We start from the raw sequence: 17,153 nt of genomic DNA, 5'->3' as shown, positions 1-17,153 counted from the left end.
ACGCGGGATTGAACCGTCGTCCTCCCGAATACGAGTCCAGTGTCTAACCACTGCGCCACCTCGCTCGGATATTTTGTTGACGCCTTAGACGCCGAACATGTCACTGTGAATAGGGCTCAGTTTTTATCTTGTCAACCTGGATTCAAACCAAATAGTGGACCGAAAGGAACGTGTTCGTGATGTCTCTTCTGTAAGAAGATTAGAGTTAAGTTGGTATAAAGGCCAGAAGTGTTTGTGGCTTTGGAGATTTACCATGCGGCACCTATGCTTTAGCAAACAAAATATTACAAGTAAAATCTAAAATAGACGAATTTACATTTACTTAATGCGTGTCATCTAATGCAAAAAGAAAGTCAGTTTATGATTCAACGCCCCCTCGGCAAAGGAGTCCTTAGACACGGAGAATAGGCTGCATTTCATATCACATCTAAGCTAGTGTTGGTTATTTGGTTGCCCAATTGGCAAAACTTATCTACTACTTTAGTGTCTCATTTCCTAATCTAACTCCCCCACCATTCACTGAATTAAATCGACTCCATTCCATTACCAAAACTGAATATAGAAATAAAAAATAAATTTCTTATTATTCGGGAAATGCGCAAAAACAAAACAAAAAAGAAATAAAAACAGTTCCGTATAGTAAATGATGAATGGCACAAATGAGGAACGCAACAAAACTTATTATTTTTGGCTTTGGTACTCAGTTCAAAAATAGTTCGAGAAGGATGGAACTATTGCGCCTTGGCTGCTGCGCTGTATGGAACAGCATTAAGCCGGTATTTTAAATGAAAGAAACAGTAATGGCTGGATTCTGGAACACCTTTAGGTCTCTAGTTCTTTACGAAATCGAGGTCAGCGCAATGCGGTGTGCGCGGAGTTGTGGCTTATTAATTTCACGTTGCTACTTACCGCCCAAGCAGAGCAGGCATTCATCTCGTAAATAGTGGCGTGCAAGCTGTACTTTGAAGATTCTTCTACTCAATCGCCATAATGGGAGACCGCTATGCGAGATAAACCGTCGGTACTGGAACCGGGCGCCTTGCCCAACTGTTCGGATTGCGGCCGCCAGCAACATCCACCGCAACACAGCGAAGAGCTGTTCTTTTTTTTTTCAGTTTGTTTATGTAGTGATGCTAATCGTGACAGCTCCAAACGTTTTGCATTTGTTGACGCACAGTTGGCTACATTATATACTGCGAAGGTGGGGGATAAATTTGTTTTAGGGAAATAATCTCAATCCTGTTTCCATTGAGTGAGAAGTATTGTTGTTCAGAGAGCTTCCAAATCTGTTATTCTCTCCGAAAATAATGAGAGTGTAGGAACAAAAACCAGTTAACATAATTTTGGTCAAGTGTTACTTCCAGAATGTATAATGTGCACTAATTCATTCTACACCTTACATTATCGTGTGCATGTATTCATAGAAGATACAGCTACTTGGAAACACAAACACACACACACGTGCAGATACTTTTATTGAGAACTGATTTGCAGACTAGTGATTATAGCTACTGCGAGTAGTATGTTTTAAAGTTGGTTAGTACCTCCAAGTACACGTAGCAAGAGCAAGCCATTAATGCTTATTTTCCCCTCGGCAGCGGGTCAGCTGTTGGTGTGTGGACGCGTAGACGCACAACGATTAATCTATACTGACAGACATAAGTCTCTCAGTGGTGCAGAAGACCGTGCACCGTGCAGAAAACATCAGGTAGTAAATTATGTGACGTGTTTATGGAAAACTGTCAGGCGCAGAAAAAAAGAAAAACAACACACTGAAGTGGATATAGAGTAAGGTAGCATTGTCTGTCATAAGAGGCGTCTGGCTCAGTTTCTTTGGTATTTCGGCAGGTATCTGCAGTATTGTTTTTCCAGCGTATAGATGGAGTCGGCCCAAACAAATACTGCACAGAACATATCTCACGTGAGGCCCAGTGTCAATGGAAAGTGTCGATTTGTTTCCAGTTACAAACGAAATCATTTTTGAACCGGAATTTTACGTGCCCATTCTATAGAGCACACCTCAGATCAGTCTGTTGAGACAGTAAAACACGAAGAATAAACAACAATGCAGCAGCGACTCAGTGGCTCTGGATGCTTGGTGTTAGCAGTCAACGTTACCAGGGCGCTGCTGGGGTATAGGTTATACTCTGCAGTTTACTGTCCTTATCAATACACATCGATAAAATAAATATTGCACTAGACTAATCTAAGATCACTCTATCGAATGGACACGTAAACTTCCGCTTTAAAAATCGTTTTGTTTGTAATTAAAATCAAACCTACTCATTTGGTCTGCAGTGGGCGCCCCAAGGATGATGTGAGGAGCAAGATTTGTTTGGGATGTCTGCAGCTACACACTGCAATACCGACACCGCAGATATCTGCCGAAATACCAGCGAAAATGCGCCTGACGACTCTTGGAGAGACACCTGTACGCTGGCGCCACACACCATGCGGCACAGAGGTCACGAGAGTATCGATAGAGGCCAACGACAGACTCGCTGGAAACGCGCCGCCAACGCCCTCTCGGCCGCCAGTATTTAAGACAGCCGCCGCGGACCATAGGGACAATTAGCTAGTTCAGTTAGTTCCAGACTGTATGCCGCGTGAGTTCCAGCATGTCACCGAGATGGAGCTGCAGTCACTGCCTCTAGCTCAGAGACAGGCCGCACATAAAGAACATAGCAGTGTTCATAGCGGACTTTCTGTTTCACCAGCAGTGAGGTTAAAGTGGACTATACAAGAGAGCTTGTACCACAGCACATGGAAGCTTAATTTAAGTAGCTCTTTCTTTATGAATAAAGAAGCCAGTTAGTAACTGCGTGCAGTTTGTGTCATAGAACGAGGATACCGGCCACCAACCAACATCCTGTGCTTGTTAACCAAAGCACAGCTCTACAGAGACAAAGACACGACATAAAAGCGGCTAACTAGGATTGAACAACACCCTATATGTATGTATACAGGGCGAACATTAATAGAACCGACAGACTGCAGGAATGGGCTCTGTCTGTAAACGGAAAAAAAAAGGTCCCATGAAGATGTATCAGGGGAAGCATCGCTGCCACGGTAGATGGCTCTGACAAATGAAAGTTCCTCTGACAACATGCCATGTCTGTGGCCCACAGATAACGATTATGCAGACTGATGACGTCAGTTGTGCTAAAGGTTGCTTTGTCAGTAAAGAGGACTGATGACAGAAATCCCATAACTGTGATGGACTGGTGAAAAAGCCATCGACAAAATCTTTCCCATAGACGGGAATCCACTGCTGGTAATCCTTCCACTCGTTGCAGGGACAGTAGCAATTATCGTTCAGTATACACATTACGTCGGTTTACACCATGTCGGCGGGCCACTTGTCTGGAGCTTGTACTAGGGTTGGTCTTCATACCTGGTGTACACACAGTCCGCCGCCTCCCTGCATGTCTGTCAGTCTGAAAAGCTCAAAAAGGGGTTGAAATGTTATGTGATGTGGTTGGTGTCTGTGAGGCTACATGTTTTGGTAAGCCGTGCTGCCTCTCGACCGTGTCCATTTGCTTGGCCATACACAAACACCATCTCCGCTTGTTTCCGACAAGAATACCGGACCATTCTGCTGCTTACAGTACGATGCTTAAACCACACAGCCCACAACACATGAGGAACACATGTCACGTGGTAAGAAGAACTTCCATTCTTCAGCGCCATCTGCAGGGGCAACGATGAATTTCTGGACACATATTTATAGGACATTTTCCTCCACTTCCAGTCAGGAAACCATCGCTCAAGTTTGCCGGTTTTATTAACGTTCACCCTATTTAAGTGGAAAAAATCGCAACACCAAAAAATAATAGATAATTGACGTAGAGCAATAAAATTTGGGGAACATAAATTCTAGGTAACATGTTTAAGGGATTAACATTGCAAGATCACAGGTTAAAGTAAGCACGTCATACGCTATTGCAAATGGAAAATGCTAGTACTTTAATAACCGCTGTAGCCGCGAGAATGTTGAATGCAAGCATGCATGTATTTAATCGTACAGCTGCCGTTGTTGGGTAGAGTTAAATGCTGTTGCACTTGGTCAATAATGATAATGAGCGTATGGCATTGGTGGCCGGGAGACCCCTCGCGGGGCGGTTCGGCCGCCGCTCCACAAGTTCTCTAACGCCACTACGGCGACTTGCGAGTGAATGAGGATGAAATCATGATGAAAGACACACCACACCCAGTCATCTCGAGGCAGAGAAAATCCCTGGGACTCCGTGTGCGGGAAGCCAGAACGCTACCGCAAGACCACGAGCCGCGGACAACTTGGTCAATGAATATACACTATTGGCCATTAAAATTGCTACACCAAGAAGAAATGCAGATGACACACGGGTATTCATTGGACAAATATAATATACTAGAACTGACTTGTGATTACATTTTCATGCAATTTGGGTGCACAGATCCTGAGAAATCAGTACCCAGAACAACCACCTCTGGCCGTAATAACGGCCTTCATACGCCTGGGCATTGAGTCAAACAGAGCTTGGATGGCGTGTACAGGTACAGATGCCCATGCAGCTTCAACACAATACCACAGTTCATCAAGAGTAGTGACTGGCGTATTGTGACGAGCCAGTTGCTCCGCCACCACCGACCAGACGTTTACAATTGGTGAGAGATCTGGAGAATGTGCTGGCCAGGGCAGCAGTTGAACGTTTTCTGTATCGAGAAAGGCCCGTACAGGACCTGCAACATGCAGTCGTGCGTTATCCTGCTGAAATGTAGGGTTTCGCAGGGATCGAATGAAGGGTAGAGCCACGGGTTGTAACACATCTGAAATGTAACGTCCACTGTTCAATGTGCCATCAATGCGAACAAGAGGCGACCGAGACGTGTAACCAATGGTACCCCATACCATCACGCCGGGTGATACGCCAGTATAGCGATGACGAATACACGCTTCCAATGTGCGTTCACCGCGATGTCGCCAAACACGGATGCTACCATCATGATTCTGTAAACAGAACCTGGATTCATCCGAAAAGATGACGTTTTGCCATTCGTGCACCCAGGTTCGACGTTGAGTACACCATCGCAGGCTCTCCTGTATGTGATTCAGCGTCATGGGTAACCGCAGCCACGGTCTCCGAGCTGATAGTCCATGCTGCTGCAAACGTTGTCGAACTGTTCGTGCAGATGGTTGTTGTCTAGCAAAAGTCCCCATCTGTTGACTCAGGGATCGAGACGTGGCTGCACGATCCGTTACAGCTATGCGGATAAGATGCCTGTCATCTCGACTGCTAGTGATACGAGGCCTTTAGGATTCAGCACGGCGTTCCGTATTACCCTCCTGAACCGACCGATTCCATATTCTGCTAACAGTCATTGGATCTCGACCAACGCGAGCAGCAATGTCGCGATACGATAAACGGCAATCGCGATAAGCTACAATCCGACCTTTATCAAAGTCGGAAACGTGATGGTACGCATTTCTCCTTACACGAGGCATCACAACAACGTTTCACCAGGCAACGCCGGTCAACTGCTGTTTGGGTATGAGAAATCGGTTGGAAACTTTCCTCATGACAGGACGTTGTAGCGGTTAAATTTCGCATCTGTAGGACGTCATCTTCGTGGTGTAGCAATTTTAATGGCCAGTAGTGTACAAGGACGATTAATACTGTTTTTGTGGATGACGCTGGAGTTGTTGTCCGATGATGTCTCATATGTGCTCGACTGGAGACAGATCTGGTGAACAAGCAGGCCAACGCAATATGTCGACACTCTGTAGAGCATGTTGGGTTACAATAGCGGTACGTTGGTGAACGATATCCTGTTGGAAAACATCCCCTGAAATGCTGCTCATGAATGGCAACATGACACCTAAAATCACCAGACTGACCTACAAATTTGCAGTCAGGGTGTGTGGGACAACCACGAGAGTGCTCCCACTAGCACACGAAATCGCATGGCAAGACTATAAACCCAGGTGCAGATTCGCATGTCTAGCACATAGACAGGTTAGTTGCAGGCACTCAACCAGCCTCCTTCTAACAAACACACGGCCATCATTGGCCCCGAGGCAGAACCGGGTTTCATCAGAAATTACAACGGACCTCCACCCTGCCCTCCAGTGAGCTCTCGCTTGACGCCACAGAAGTCGTAAATAGCATTGGTTTAGGGTCAATGGAATGCCCACAGCAGGGAGTCTGGCCCGGAGCTGTCCTTGAAGTAATCGTTTGCAACAGTTCGTCAGTGTAGTGCCAACTGCTGCTCAATTTGAATAGACACCATCTTTCAGAAGTAGAAACATACCTACCAACTTCCGTTTACGTCGCACAACTCCTTCTTGCTATTTTTCCTGTCGTTATATATACAGGGTGGTCCACTGATAGTGACCAGATGGCGCTATGGTTGACCCGATAGATGACGCTGCCATAGATCAAACGGATATCAACTGCGTTTTTATAAATAGGAACCCCCATTTTTATTACAATTTCATGTAGTACGTAAAGAAATATGAATGTTTTAGTTGGACCACTTTTTTCACATTGTGATAGATGGCGCTGTAATAGTCACAAACGTATACGTACGTGGTATCACGTAACATTCCGCCTGTGCGGACGGTATTTGCTTCGTGATACATTACCCGTGTTAAAATGGACCGTTTACCAATTGCGGAAAAGATCGATATCGTGTTGATGTATGGCTAATGTGATCAAAATGCCCAACGGGCGTGTGCTATGTATGCTGCTCGCTATCCTGGATGACATCATCCAAGTGTCCGCAACGTTCGCCTGATAGTTACTTTATTTAAGGAAACAGGAAGTATTCAGCCACATGTGAAACGTCAACCACAACCTGCAACAAATGATGATGCCAAAGTAGGTGTTTTAGTTGCTGTCGCGGCTAATTCGCACATCAGTAGCAGACAAATTGCGCGAGAATCGGGAATCTCAAAAACGTCGGTGTTGGGAATGCTACAGCAACATCGATTGCACCCGTACCATATTGCTATGCACCAGGAATTGCATCGCGACGACTTTGAACGTCCTGTACAGTTCTGCCACTGGGCACAACAGAAATTACGGGACGATGACAGATTTTTTTGCATGTGTTCTATTTAGCGACGAATCGTCATTCACCAACCGCGGTAACGTAAACCGGCATAATATGCACTACTGGGCAACGGAAAATCCACGATGGCTGCGACAAGTGGAACATCAGCGACCTTGGCGGATTAATGTATGGTGCGGCATTATGGGAGGAAGGATAATTGACCCCCATTTTATCGATGGCAATCTAAATGGTGCAATGTATGCTGATTTCCTACGTAATGTCCTACCGATGTTACTACAACATGTTTCACTGCATGACAGAATGGCGATGTACTTCCAACATGATGGATGTACTGCACATAGCTCGCGTGCGGTTGAAGTGGTATTGAATAGCATATTTCATGACAGGTAGATTGGTCGTCGAAGCACGTTCACCAGATTTGACGTCCCCGAATTTCTTTCTGTGGAGAAAGTTGAAGGATATTGGCTATCGTGACTCACCGACAACGCCTAACAACATAAGTCAGCGCATGTGCGAACATTACGGAAGGCGAACTACTCGCTGTTGAGAGGGATGTCGTTACACGTATTGCCAAATACAATGAGGTTGACGGACATCATTTTGAGCATTTATTGCATTAATGTGGTATTTACAGGTAATCACGCTGTAACAGCATGCGTTCTCAGTAATGAAACTTCACAAAGGTACATGTATCACATTGCAAGAACCGAAATAAAATGTTCATACGTACCTACGTTCTGTATTTTAATTAAAAAACCTACGTGTTACCAACTGTTTGTCTAAAATTGTGAGCCGTATATTTGTGAGTATTACAGCGCCATCTATCACAAAGCGAAAAAAGTGGTCCAACTAAAACATTCATATTTCTTTACGTGTTACACGAATATGTAATAAAAAATGGGGGTTCCTATTTTAAAAAACGCAGTTGATATTCGGTTGACCTATGGCAGCGCCATCTAGTGGGTCAACCATAGCGACATATATATACAGGGTGAGTCACCTAACATCGCCGCTGGATATATTTCGTAAACCACATCAAATACTGACGAATCGATTCCACAGACCGAACGCGAGGAGAGGGGCTAGTGTAATTGGTTAATACAAACCATACAAAAATGCACGGAAGTATGTTTTTTAACACAAACCTACGTTTTTTTAAATGGAACCCCGTTAGTTTTGTTAGCACATCTGAACATATAAACAAATACGTATTCAGTGCCGTTTGTTGTATTGTAAAATGTTAATTATATCCGGAGATATTGTAACCTAAAGTTGACGCTTGAGTACCACTCCTCCGCTGTTCGATCGTGTGCATCGGAGAGCACCGAATTACGTAGGGATCCAAAGGGAACGGTGATGGACCTTAGGTACAGAAGAGACTGGAACAGCACATTACGTCCACATGCTAACACCTTTTTATGGGTATTTTTCACTGACGCACATGTACATTACCATGAGGGGTGAGGTACACGTACACACGTGGTTTCCGTTTTCAATTACGGAGTGGAATAGAGTGTGTCCCGACATGTCAGGCCAATAGATGTTCAATGTGGTGGCCATCATTTGCTGCACACAATTGCAATCTCTGGCGTAATGAATGTCGTACACGCCGCAGTACATCTGGTGTAATGTCGCCGCAGGCTGCCACAATACGTTGTTTCATATCTTCTGGGGTTGTAGGCACATCACGGTACACATTCTCCTTTAACGTGCCCCACAGAAAGAAGTCCAAAGGTGTAAGATCAGGAGAACGGGCTGGCCAATTTATGCGTCCTCCACGTCCTATGAAACGCCCGTCGAACATCCTGTCAAGGGTCAGCCTAGTGTTAATTGCGGAATGTGCAGGGGCACCATCATGCTGATACCACATACGTCGACGCGTTTCCAGTGGGACATTTTCGAGCAACGTTGGCAGATCATTCTGTAGAAACGCGATGTATGTTGCAGCAGTTTGGGCCCCTGCAATGAAGTGAGGACCAATGAGGTGGTCGCCAATGATTCCGCACCATACACTTACAGTTCACGGTCGCTGTCGCTCTACCTGTCTGAGCCAGCGAGGATTGTCCACGGACCAGTAATGCATGTTCCGTAGATTCACTGCCCCGTGGTTTGTGAAACCCGCTTCACCGGTAAACAGGTAGAACTGCAACGCATTCTCTGTTAATGCCCATTGACAGAATTGCACTCGATGATTAAAGTCATCACCATGTAATTGCTGATGTAGCGACACATGAAACGGGTGAAAGCGGTGACGATGCAGTATGCGCATGCCATTACTTTGACTCAGTCCACCGGCTCTCGCAATGTCCCGTGTACTCATGTGTGGGTTCATGGCAACAGCAGCTAACACACCCACTGCACCCGCTTCTCCTGTGACGGGCCTGTTACGGACCCGTTTGCGTGCTACGACCATACCTGTTGCATACAGTTGGCGGTAGATGTTTTGCAATGTGTGGCACGTTGGATGCTCTCTGTCCGGGTACCGTTCTGCATACACCCTGCAGGCTTCAGCTGCATTTCGTCGACACTCGCCATAGATGAGTATCATCTCCGCCTTTTCAGAGTTCGAATACACCATGGTCACAGTTCCTACAACACTACACTATCACAGACGTCTGGTAACACGGTGTACTACAGTTGGTCTGCGTGCGGAGACAAATGCAGAATAACAATAGCAGCAAGCGCTACATGCGGACACTGCGACAGCTAGACCAAACCATAACAGTGCACTACAGCCACACTCGTAAACACGGTCGTCATCGTAAACATGTCCCTGCAGATGCTGCTCGCCGACCGTGGCCCGTGTTCGTTACAACACTCAACAGAACGTCGGAGGTTTCAAGCGTCAACTTTAGGTTACAATATCTCCGGATGTAATTAACATTTTACAATGCAACAAACGGCACTGATTAGGTATTTGTTTATATGTTCAGATGTGCTAACAAAACTAACGTGGTTCCACTTAAAAAAACGTAGGTTTGTGTTAAAAAACATACTTCCGTGCATTTTTGTATGGTTTGTATTAAACAATTACACTAGCCCTCTCCTCACGTTCGGTCTGTGGAATCGGTTCGTCAGTATTTGATGTGGTTTACGAAATATGAAATATATCCAGCGGTAACGTTAGGTGTCTCACCAAATGGTTCAAATGGCTCTGAGCACTATGCGACTTAACTTTCTGAGGTCATCACTCGCCTAGAACTTAGAACTAATTAAACCTAACTAACCTAAGGACATCACACACATCCATGCCCGAGGCAAGATTCGAACCTGCGACCGTAGCGGTCACGCGGTTCCAGACTGAAGTGCCTAGAACTGCACGGCCACACCGGCCGGCAGGTGACTCATCCTCTCTCTCTCTCTCTCTCTCTCTCTCTCTCTCTCTCTCTATATATATATATATATATATATATATATATATATATATATATATATATATATATGTGTGTGTGTGTGTGTGTGTGTGTGTGACATGGATTCGTGAAGTCCTTGGTAGGTTTGCGGAGGTATGTGGCACGCAGCATATGTCTATGTACGGGACACAGAAATCAAGTAAATTACGGACCGGAGGTTTGCGGGGCCGGAGATGGCGCCCGTTAGTATGCAGGTGTGTTCCACTGAGTTCAGAGTAAATGAATTCCGTGGCCAACACATCAACGTGAGTTCACTGTCATACTCTTCAAACCGCTGTAGCACGACTCTGGCCTTATGATACGGGCAGTTACTCTGCTGTAAGATGCTATCAGTGTCGGGGAAGATGTGAAGCATGAAGGGATGGAGGTGGTCCACAGGAACGTCCGAATAGGTCATAGTTGTCAGGATGGCTTCCATTACTGACATACGTCCCACGGACGACCAGGTGAATGTCCCCCATAGAAAAATACTGTCCCAATCGACCCACGGCTGTAGCGCGGAACAACTTTCGAACAGCCGTTCGCCTGGATGATGGTGTATCCGGACATTGCCATCGTCATGATGTAAAAGGAAACGCGGTACCTGATCAGGCGACACGTCTCCATTCATCCATGACCCATTCTCGGTGATCCTGTGCCCACTGTAGTTGTTAATTGGCAGTGTCGTTGGGTCAACATGGCAACACGTACAGGTCGGGTGCTGTGGAGTTCCATGTCGAACAAAATGTGCTGAACAACATGCTTCGAAACACTTGTGCCTGCACCAGAATTATACTCTGTCGTCCGATTTGCCACAAGTCATGTCCTATTTTGCCTTACAGAGCGGGCAAATCTTCGACCTCCACATTCTGTGAATGAGGCATGAATGTCCAACACCCTGTTGCCTACTCGCAGTTTCACTGTCCTTCAACCACCTTCCATAGGTGCTCACGACACAAGCACGCGAAAAGCCGACACCTCCGCCACTTCTTTGAAGTCCTCTCCCAGACGCCGTACTATAACAATCTGCCCCTTGTCAAAGTCGCTTATGTTAGTGGATTACCGCATTAACGGCCCATATCGTCGCTCGAATGATTCTCTATCCATCTTTCCTTACCGCGTTACGCACCCGCAAAGCCAACAAGCAACATTCAGTCTAATGATGGGCAGTAGTTTTAATACCGGGTGGTTGTACTTACAAGTACATCTGCTCACGGAGGTCCAGTAGTGCTTTAATACGGAACCGATTTACGCTGAAAAGAAATTAGTTCCAATTTTGGCAACCAGATTAAATCCGGCGCTGTGTATGCAAGAAAGACGTATATAAATGTCTGCTCATGTAATGGGCTAGGAACGGCACTTCGGCAGAAAAGGTCAGACAACTGAGAAGGGCATAATGTTGATTTTATTGTTAACAACGACCACTTACTCAATTTGTTCAGTATGAGCACCAGGGTTGTCGACAAGATGCTGTAGCCGTAAAACGACGTGATCTACAGTTGCTCCCAGCAGTTCCGGTGGAATCAGAACAATATGTTCCTGTATACTGCCTACAGAACAGGTAGAGACCGAACGCGTCTCTGATAAACGCATTCTTCTAGATATCACGAGATCCAAAAATCACACCGAGCGAGGTGGCGCAGTGGTTAGACACTGGACTCGCATTCGGGAGGACGACGGTTCAATCCCGCGTCCGGCCATCCTGATTTAGGTTTTCCGTGATTTCCCTAAATCACTTCAGGCAAATGCCGGGATGGTTCCTTTCAAAGGGCACGGCCGACTTCCTTCCCCGTCCTTCCCTAATCCGATGAGACCGATGACCTCGCTGTCTGGTCTCCTTCCCCGAAAACAACCAACCAACCAAAAATCACATGGATTTTATAAGGTGATCTTGCAAGCCATACATCCGGAAAACCTCTAGAGACAACACGTTCGTGGAAGGTTGCATTAAGCAGTTCACTGGCCGAGCAATGTGAGGTGGTTGCCCCATCTTCGATGAAAACAATGGTTCCCACACAGTTGCACTCCTCCAAATCAGGAACCACATGCTGTACAAGGAGGTCTCGATAACGTGCCGAGTTAAAAATGCTCTTGAAGCCATTCCACACAGTCAAACACGGCGAACGCAATGGGACTCTTCGTGCACGACACACGGTTTAACAGTACCACAATTTTGGCATTTCTGTGTAGTCACTGTAGCCCGTATTGCAAAATCTGCCTCCGTAGAACGTTGTCCAACCACGTCATCAACTTCGATCCGTGTCAGAACAAGAGCAATTTCAGAATCGCGCTGCGGATCATGACGTTTCAGTTGATGCACCCTCTGGATCGTGTATCGGTACAAGAGTAGAATAGACAGTATACCTTTCCATACTGTTGACCATGGGACGGACAATTCTCGTGACATAGCACGAACACAAGCCGGGGCACATGCAGCATGGTCAGTTGCAGCAGCAACAACCTTGTCAATAATTTCCACAGGGATAGGACTCCTTCCTCTTGCAGGTGTCATGCTAAGGTCACCTGTGTTTTCGGATTTCATCATCATCCTCTTAAACCATTTAACGACATCAGGTCTCTCCTCAGACCTTCCAGTCGGCGAAACTGTGTCCGTGCAGCACTGCAGCTGCTGTAGTTCACATCAAACAGATTCACTAACAGCACACAGTCTGTTTCCTCGATAGCCGTCCTATTGACTCACATTATGACTTGTCAAACGACATACAAACTGTGAACAGCGCCAAATTTGCACCTGGTGGCCAACACTGGAACTAATTCTTTTACAGCGTAAATCGGTTCCGAATTAATACATTAGCACATCTACCAAGCTTCGTTACCTTACGGTAATTACAGCCCACACTGGACCTCCGTGAGTAGCTGCACTTCTATTACAACCACCCGGCATGTTGTCTCATCAATACACACACATCAAAAAAAGTTTTGCATCACCCCAGTTCCCAGAATACCTGAAGATGGACGTTGACTGTGGATATTGTATCACAGACATAGTTCCTTTGACTGTTCAGAGAGATCACTAAACCCGCCCAACGATGTAACCAACCATGCATGAGCTGCGCCTAAGACGGAGGGGGTCTGACAGCCGATCAGTTCTAGTCATTCCACCAGGAAGAAGGTACACGGCTCGTGTAGACTGTAATTGAACCATGCCTATACGGTCTATACCGCGGTTCCATCGCGTCCGCATTGTTACTTTGTGCCAGGAAGGGCTCTCAACAAGGGAAGTGTGTCCAAGCGTCTAGGAGTGAACCAAAGCGATGTTGTTCGGACATGGAGGAGGTCGTTAGTGCCTCACTGAATAAGGGTATGAATAGGAATGTAAAGAAAGTTAGGAAGGCGTTTCTACTTAGAAAAGGCAACGAGAAATAGATTTCAGATGACTTTAGCGGCCAACACGAAAATTTCATCTTCAGCCCAATGAATGTTATCAGTGTACGCAGTTAAAGAGCAATGTACAACACGCTTTAGGTAGGTATGTGTTGAACAAAGTTGGGAGGAATGGAAAATATCCGCCGTGGATTCGACAGAAAAGTTCGAAAGCTTCTACGAATGCAAAAAGAGCTTCACTGCAAATTTAAACTTAGCCATTGCCTCACAGACAAAAAACGGCGTAAGAAGAGCCATGCGTGAAGCGTTCAGCGAAATCCAAAGCACAATTCTGTCTGCCGACTTGACAGAAAATCCCAAGAAGTTTTATTCTTATGTCAAATCACTAAGCATATCGAAGCCACCTGTCTAGACACTCTGTGACCATAATGGCACTGAAATAGAGAACGACATAGAAAAGGTCGAAACACTAAACGTCTTTTTTAAAACTGTTTGACACAGGAAGATCGCACTATAGTACCTCCTTTAAATCGTCGCACGAACGACAAAAAGGCTGATATCGAAATAAGTGACCATGGAATAGAAAAGCAACTGGAATCGTTCGACTGAAGGCCACTGGACGAGATCCTATACGATTCTTACGATTTTACATAGAGTACGCGGAAGAACTTGTCCTTTTCTAGCAGTAGCGTACGCTAGGTCTCTGAGGAAGTGAAGTGTTTCTGATGATTGGAAAAAAGCACAGGTCATTCTCGTTTTCAGACGCACAAAACTATAGCCGCACAGTTGTAAAACTTTGGAAGATGTTTTACACTCACGTATTATGACGTGTATGGAGACCTAAAACCTCCTCTGTAGGAGTCAATATGAGTCCGAGCAACAGCGATCGCGTGAAATCCAGCTCTCTGTGGTCATCTAGAGACCCAGAATGCGGTACACACCAGCTCCCAGATAAATGCTGTGTTCCTTGACTTTCATAAGGCTTTGTACATGGTTCCGCACTGCCGCCGGAAGACGAAAATACGAGCATAAGGAATGTCACACCCACTGTGTGATTGGATCGAAGAGTTTCTAGCAAACAGAACACAACATGTCATTCTCAGTGGAGAGAAGTCTTTAGACATAAAAGTGACTGCGGGGTACCCCAGGGGAATGTTATAGGCCATTACTTTTCGCAATATACATAAATGAAGTAGTAGACAATATGAAAAGTTCCACGAGGCTTTTCGTGCATGATGCTGTTGTATACAGAGAAGTCGCAACGCTAGAAAACTGCAGTGAAATGCAAGAAGATGTGCAATGGATTGATGCTTGATGCAGAGAGCGGTTGTTGACCTTAAACGTAAGCAAAGGTAAAGTATTGCGATTACAGAGAGCGAAATGTCTTTACTGAATGATTACACGATTGCATAACCATCACTGGAAGCAGTTACTTCCATAAAATGTTTGGAAATATTTGTACGGAGCAACTTAATCTGGAAAACCCGCATAAAACTAATCGCAGAAAAGACAGATGCCAGACGGAGATTCATTGGGAAAATCATCAGGGAATGTAGGCTAATCCACCAACAAAGGAGGTAACTTAAACCATCGTGTGACCAATATTTGACTATTTTTCGCCAGTGTGGGATTTGTACCGGATAGGATTGATAATGGAAATAGAGACGATCCAAAGAAGAACCGCACGTTTCGTATAGGTTCATTTAGTAAGCGCGAAAGCGTCACAGTAATGATCAACCAAGGCCATTGTCAGATGCGGCAAGAGAGGCGTTATTGCTGAAGTTCCGAGAGCGTATGTTGCTGGATGAGTCAATCAACTTACACTGAAGTGACAAAAGTCATCGGATGCCTCATAGTATCTCGTCGGACCTCTTTTTTCCCGGAGTAGTGCAGCGACTCGACGTGGCATGGACTCAACAAGTCGTTGGAAATCCTCAGCAGAGATACTGAGCCACGCTGCCTTTATAGCCCTCCATAATTGCGAAAGTGTTGCTGGCGCGGAATTTTGTGCACGGTCTGACCTCTCGATTATGTTTCAAATGGTTCAAATGGCTCTGAGCACTATGGGACATAACTTCTGAGGTCATCAGTCCCCTAGAACTTAGAACTACTTAAACCTCACTAACCTAAGGACATCACACACATCCATGCCCAGGGCAGGATTCGAACCTGCGACCGTAGTGGTCGCGCGGTACCAGACTGTAGCGCCTAGAACCGCTCGGCCACGCCGGCCGGCGATTATGTTTCATAAATGTTCGGTGGTATTCGTGTCGGGTGATCTGGGTGGCCAAATCACTCGCTCGCTCCAGCATGTTCTTCACACCAATCGGGAACAGTTATGGTCTGGTGACATGGCGCATCCTTGTTTGGGAATATGAAGTCCATGAATAGCTGCAAATGGTCTCCAGGTACCCGAGCATAACTATTTGCAGTCAATGATCTATTCATTTAGACCAGAGGACCCAATCCATTCCACGTAAATTCAGCTCACACCATTATGAACCCACAATATTGCACAGTGCCTTGTGACAGCTCGTGTCCATGACTTGGCGGCGTCTGCTCCACACTCGAACTCTACCATCAGCTCTTGTCAGCTGAAATCGAAATTCGTTTTACCAGGTCACGGTTTTCCGGCCGTTGAGGGTCCAACCAATATGGTCACGAGCCCAGTGGAGGCGCTGCAGGCGATGTCGTGCCTTTAGCAAAGGCACTCGCGTCGGTCGTCTGCTGCCACAGCCCATTAACAACACGTTTCGCCGCGCTGCACTAACGGATACGTTCGTCGTACGTCCCTCATTGATTTCTGCGGTTATTTCAAGTAATATTGCTTGTCTGTTAGCACCGACAACTCTACGCAAACACCGCTGCTCTCAGTCGTTAAGTGAAGGCCGTCGGCCACTGCATTGTACGTGATGGTAGATAGTTCCTGAAATTTGGTATTCTCAGCACTCTCTTGACACTGTGAATCTCAGAATATTGATTTCCATAACGACTTCCAAAATTGAATGCCCTTTCCAAATTTAATAATTCCAGTCGCGCGGCCGTAATCACATGGGAAACCTTTTCACAAGAATCACACGAGTACAAAGATACGGCCGTAGTGGACGAGCGGTTCTAGGCGCTTCAGTCTGGAACCGCGCGACCGCTACGGTCGCAAGTTCGAATCCTGCCTCGGGCATGGATGTGTGTGATGTCCTTAGGTTAGTTAGGTTTAAGTAGTTCTAAGTTCTAGGTGACTGATGACCTCAGATGTTAAGTTCCATAGTGCTCAGAGCCAACGCACTGCCCTCCTATACCTTGTGTACGTGATACTACCGCCATCTATGTGTGTGCAGATCGCTATCCCATGGCTTTCGTTAA

At 45.9% G+C, this 17,153-nt stretch overlaps 1 protein-coding gene across 2 annotated transcripts in view; it reads right to left on the bottom strand.

Annotated features, from left to right (window-relative positions):
• The window catches only part of LOC124619726, an 885,033-nt gene that overhangs the window by 856,953 nt on the left and 10,927 nt on the right, over window positions 1-17,153 (bottom strand). The window lies entirely within an intron of this gene.

This window comes from Schistocerca americana, chromosome 6, assembly GCF_021461395.2.
Source record: "Schistocerca americana isolate TAMUIC-IGC-003095 chromosome 6, iqSchAmer2.1, whole genome shotgun sequence".
NCBI classification, from domain to species: domain Eukaryota; kingdom Metazoa; phylum Arthropoda; class Insecta; order Orthoptera; family Acrididae; genus Schistocerca; species Schistocerca americana.
The sequence above is the reverse complement of the archived record's forward strand: the minus strand, read 5'-3'. Positions and strand labels throughout refer to the sequence as shown.